Raw genomic sequence first — 6,080 nt, forward strand, 5'->3', positions numbered from 1 at the left:
TTTCCTCTAGGCTGGACTATTGTAATTCATTATTATCAGGTTGTCCTAAAAGTTCCCTGAAAAGCCTTCAGTTAATTCAAAATGCTGCAGCTAGAGTACTGGCGGGGACTAGAAGGAGAGAGCATATCTCACCCATATTGGCCTCTCTTCATTGGCTTCCTGTTAATTCTAGAATAGAATTTAAAATTATTCTTCTTACTTATAAGGTTTTGAATAATCAGGTCCCATCTTATCTTAGGGACCTCATAGTACCATATCACCCCAATAGAGCGCTTCGCTCTCAGACTGCAGGCTTACTTGCAGTTCCTAGGGTTTTTAAGAGTAGAATGGGAGGCAGAGCCTTCAGCTTTCAGGCTCCTGTCCTGTGGAACCAGCTCCCAATTCGGATCAGGGAGACAGACACCCTCTCTACTTTTAAGATTAGGCTTAAAACTTTCCTTTTTGCTAAAGCTTATAGTTAGGGCTGGATCAGGTGACCCTGAACCATCCCTTAGTTATGCTGCTATAGACTTAGACTGCTGGGGGGTTCCCATGATGCACTGAGTGTTTCTTTCTCTTTTTGCTCTGTATGCACCACTCTGCATTTAATCATTAGTGATTGATCTCTGCTCTCTTCCACTGCATGTCTTTTTCCTGATTCTCTCCCCTCAGCCCCAACAAGTCCCAGCAGAAGACTGCCCCTCCCTGAGCCTGGTTCTGTTGGAGGTTTCTTCCTGTTAAAAGGGAGTTTTTCCTTCCCACTGTCGCCAAGTGCTTGCTCACAGGGGGTCGTTTTGCCGCTGGGGTTTTTCTGTAATTATTGTATGGCTTTTGCCTTACAATATAAAGCGCCTTGGGGCAACTGTTTGTTGTGATTTGGCGCTATATAAATAAAATTGATTTGATTGTTCCTCTTCAATCAGAGGTTCGACTATCGGCCGAGCCCTCCTTTCCAGCACCCTGGAGTAGACTTTACCAGGTAGGCAGAGTAGTGTGATGCCCCTGTAGTTGGCACACAAACTCTCTGGTCTCCCTTTTTAAATATGGGGACCACCACCCCAGTTTGCCACTTCTGAGGCACTGTCCCAGACCTCAACGCAATGTTGAAGAGACGTCTCATCCAAGACAATCCCTCCACACCCAGAGCCTTCAGCATTTCTGGATGGATCTCATCAACCCCCGGGGCCTTGCCACTGTGGAGTTGTTTGACTGTCTCGGTGACTTCCATCAGGGAAATTGATGAAAATCCTCCATCAGCTTCCAGCTCTGCCCCTACTATAGAGGGCGCTCTGGTCTGATGAAGGAGTTCCTCAAAGTGTTCCTTCCAGCGCCGGATTACATCTTCAGTTGAGGTCAACAGAGTCCCATCCTTACTGTAGACAGCTTGGATGGTTCCCTGTTGTCCCCTCCTGAGGTGCCTCACGGTCCACCAGAACCATCTTGGTGTCAACCAAAAGTCCTTCTCCATGGTTGCTCTGAGCTCCTCCCACACCCACTGTTTTGCCTCACCCACAACAGAGGCTGCTGCCCTTTGGGCCTGTTGGTACCTTGCAACTGCCTTTGGAGTCCTCCAAAATAACATATCCCGGAAGGACTCCTTTTTCAGTTGGATGGCTTCCCTGACCACTGGTGTCCACCACGGTGTTCGAGGGTTGCCACCCCTTGAGGCACCTAAGATCTTCAGGACACAGCTCCCCGCTGCAGCTTCAGCAATGGAAGCTTTGAACATTGGCCATTCTGGTTCAATGCCCCCAACCTCCACAGGGATGCTAGAGAAGCTCTGCCAGAGGTGTGAGTTGAAGATCTGTCGGACATTGGGGTCCTCCAGACATTCCCAGTTCACCTGCACTATCCGCTTGGGCTTACCAGGTGTGTCCAAGGTCCTCCCCCACCCTCTGATCCAACTCACCACCAGATGGCGATCAGTTGACAGCTCTGTCCCTCTCTTCACCCGAGTGTCTAGAACATACAGCTTCAAATCAGATGATACGATCACAAAATCGATCATCCATCTTTGGCCTAGGGTGCTCTGGTACCATGTACACTTATGAGCATCCTTATGTTCAGACATGGTGTTCATTATGGACAGTCCGTGACTAGCAAAGATGTCCAATAACAAACGACCATTCGGGTTTAAATCAGGGAGGCCGTTCCTCTCAATCACACCTCTCCAGGTGTCTCTATCATTGCCCACGTGTGCGTTGAAGTCCCCCAGCAGAACAATGGAGTCCCCCACTGAAGCCCCATACAAGACTCCATTCAGGGACTCCAAGAAGACCAAATACTCCAAAATGCTGTTTGGTGCATACGCACAACCAACAGAGTTTCCCCCCTGCCACCCGAAGACGCAGGGAGATGACCCTCTTCTCTACTGGAGTAAACGCCAATGTAGTGGACTCAGCCAGGGGTTTGTTAGTATCCCCACACACGCCCAGCGCCTCAGCCCCTGGGCAACTCCAGAGAAGAATAAGGTCCAACCTCTATTAAAGGACAGTGGTTGCGGAACTGAGGCTGTGTGTGGAGGCAAAGCCCACCAGATGTAACTGGTATCGTATCGCTCCACCTCCCGCACAAGCTCCGGCTCATTCCCCACAGCGAGGTGACGTTCCACACCCACAGAGCCAGCCCCTGCCGCATGGGTCTGGTCCATTGAGGCCCTCAACTTTTAGTGCCACCCATGGGATAGCACACCCAACACCGGCGGTTCCCCTTGTGGGAGGCGAGCTCACAGGGTGGAGATGGAAGGTTCACGTTGCCTTTTTGGGCTGTGCCCGAGTGGGCTCCGTGGCAAACCCAGCCACCAGGTGCTTGCTGACAGGCCCTACATCCAGGCCTGGCTTCAGATGAGGGCCCTGGGCTTCCTCCGGGCTGGGTCACATTTCCTCTACCTCATTCTGTCATGGTGTCTTGTGAACCATTCTTAGTCTGGCCTCTCACCTGAGACCAATTTGCCATGGGAGACCCTACCAGGAGCACAAAGGCTCCAGACAACACAGCTCTCAGGTTCATAGTGGCACACAAATCTCTCCGCCATGACAAGGTCATGGTTCCCAGAGAGGCTATATCCATATACAGTATATGAAGCTATATCCTTCATGGAATTAACCCACTCCTTAAAGACAAGAGCCTCTGGATTTTTTGACGAGTAGCGAGAACAAAGCCTGTCAGGACCAAAGCACTACTACTTGTACTTTTAGCAATATTGGGAAGACAAGATCTGTCTCCTAACAAACTCAAGCAGACTCGGGCAAGCGTGTACCCATACATTCCTCAAATGTTTTATTCTTTTACAAAATGGTTGAACCACAGGACAAGTCCACATCTGAAGGACGCCCATTTTGAAAAACCGTGTAGGTGCATAGTAAAATCTATGTCGAATCTTATGAGTTTTCCTCATGCTTCTTTTGTGAACCATCCCATAGAGGAAGTTATCGTATGCCATGAGTCCTTACTAATGTCCTCATTCAGATCCCTCTGTCAAACAATTCTTAGACTCTCACTTTTATCATACATTGCTCTAGTTGACATTTTATAAAACAGTTAAGCTGACTGAGCCTTTTGGGGTAATTTAAGGCAAGTCTGTACAACATTGTCTCGTTCAGATATTTGCTTAAGTATCTTACTCAAACCACTTTTTATTTGCAAATATTTCCAAAATTCAGATTTATTTCCCAAGTTAAATTCTGTTTTGAGATCCAGGTAAGCTTTAACTATTTTGTCATCAACAAGGTCCAATACGCTTCTGATGCCCCTAGACAACCAGGAACCCAAAATACAACTTTCCCTTCCATTTTTATTGCTAGATTGTTCCAGAGTGATGAATATAACTGCTTATAAGGGGAAATCCTCACGCAGCATTCATCCTTGATCCAAAATACATAAGCATACCAAATGGCAAATGCCAGCTCTCCACAGTTTCTTCGTGATTGAAGTTACACACATGCAGAGATTTTTGTCTTCCACATTCTGCTGCAAGCAGGTGCTTGTATTTTTAGACATGCAGAAACAGACTGCGGCGGAAGACATGAAACACAGTACACATTTCAGTCATGGTAACTGCAACATGACACTTAACTTTAAGCTGACTAAACCAATTGAACTACAAACACACTAAATCAATAACACTAACAACAGTTAAACATGAACCCCCAAACCCCTAACTCCCATGGTGCATTGCAGCACAACATTCATTATTTCCTGGTTAGCTAAAATTGCTAGGGCAGCATGGTGGCTTAGTGGTTAGCACTGTTGCCTCACAGCAAGAAGGTCGTGGGTTCAATTCCCATGGTCTTTCTGTGTGGAGTTTGCATGTTCTCCCCATGTTTGCATGGGTTTCCTCCGGGTGCTCCGGTTTCCTCCCACATCCAAAGACATGCAGGTTAGGTGGATTGGAATCTTTAAAATTGTCCGTAGGTGTGTGCGTGTGTGTGTCTGTCTATTTGTGGCCCTGCGACAGCCTGGCGTCCTGTCCTGGGTGTACCCCGCCTCGTGCTCTATGACTGCTGGGATAGGCTCCAGCCCCCCGCGACCCTTAATTGGTCTAAGCGGTAGAAGATGAATGAATAAAATTGCTAGTTTCTCCAAAAATATTAGTCCCATCAATTTTCTATTTTCACAGCATTCATCCTTGACCCAAAATTCACAAGCATACCAAACAACAAATGTCAGCTCTCCCCAGTTTCTGTATGACTGAAGCCATACACACGCACAGAGAGGCCATGCATACACATGCTTTCATTCCCCTTCCAGAAAGGGAAGTGTGCATATATATATATATATATATATATATATATTATATATACACACACACACACACACCTCTTTTTTTCTTAGATTTAAAACACCTGGTGAAGTCTGTTGTCCATTCGGCTGCTCCCGGTTTTGTTCGGGGTCGCCACAGCAGATACAGCCAGATCCGCAATGTAATTGGCACAAGTTTTATGCTGGATGCCCTTCCTGACGCAACTCCAGTTTCACCTGGAGAAACACTCAGCCACTGGTGTTCCAAAGAGGTCTCCCATCCAAGTACTAACCAGATCCCGCCCTGCTTAGCTTCTGAGATCTGACGGGATCAGGCTGACAGAGCAGACCAGCTGCGGACCTGGTGAAGCCCTTTAGCTTGCTGAAAAGGTTTACAATATGTTCCTGTTGTGTAAGGTAAGGTGCAACTGAATTTGATGCATCCATAGGAACCATTATGTATGTGTGTATACACATTTTTATATATACACATAAACTAGAGCACTACACTTGTAGAGTGCAAACCACTGCCAAAACTAGTTTACAATTCCAGAAATTTTTACCTTGGAAAAAAATTAAGGCCAAAGTCCTGTTAGAAGTGGTTTTTCATAAGATAAACATAATACAAAATATAGATCAAAAGGCCTTTTCAATATTAAATTCAAACAGCCTCTAAATCCGCGATACGGATCAGATGCGGCTCAAATAGTCTATTCGCACATTGAGAGTGCCAGTTTGCACCTCATTGTCACAATAGAAGTGATTGAGGTACTTTTGATTGAGATATAAAGCAAAATGTACACCAAAAGTGTTTTTCAACATTAAATTCAAATGTCCACAAAATCCAAAATCCGGATCAAACTGTCAGTCGATAAAGGATACCATTCTCAACAACACTCTGAAATATTAAAGAAATTAGATCTTTTTTGACAAAGTTATGAATTTTTGAAAATTTGTTCAATGTTACAGGATAGGGATTTTTCCAATCTTCATCATTGAAAATTGAATCAAGTCTTATCAGGATACGACTCTAAAAATTTCTTAATATATGGAAAAACTGTGGCCGACGGGGTGTCATAAATAGAATCAAAAACAGGGATGAAAACCTAACCATCTTCATTGGCTGAGGTTAACAACTCCAAACAACTTTGATATCGTCCATCTTTAACTGTTGAAATCATCAGATGGAACGTAGCATGAAAAAAAAAAAAAAAAAAGATACAACTGATTAACAGTTTGCTCAAATGTGTCACATTCATAACACAAGAGAAGAAGAAAAAATTATGGTGTTACCCTCTGGTATAACTGTCTGTACACGTATTTATGGTACCAACACTGGAGGTTCTTACAGAACCTGTATT

The sequence above is a fragment of the Thalassophryne amazonica genome, chromosome 3, assembly GCF_902500255.1.
Source record: "Thalassophryne amazonica chromosome 3, fThaAma1.1, whole genome shotgun sequence".
Taxonomy (NCBI): domain Eukaryota; kingdom Metazoa; phylum Chordata; class Actinopteri; order Batrachoidiformes; family Batrachoididae; genus Thalassophryne; species Thalassophryne amazonica.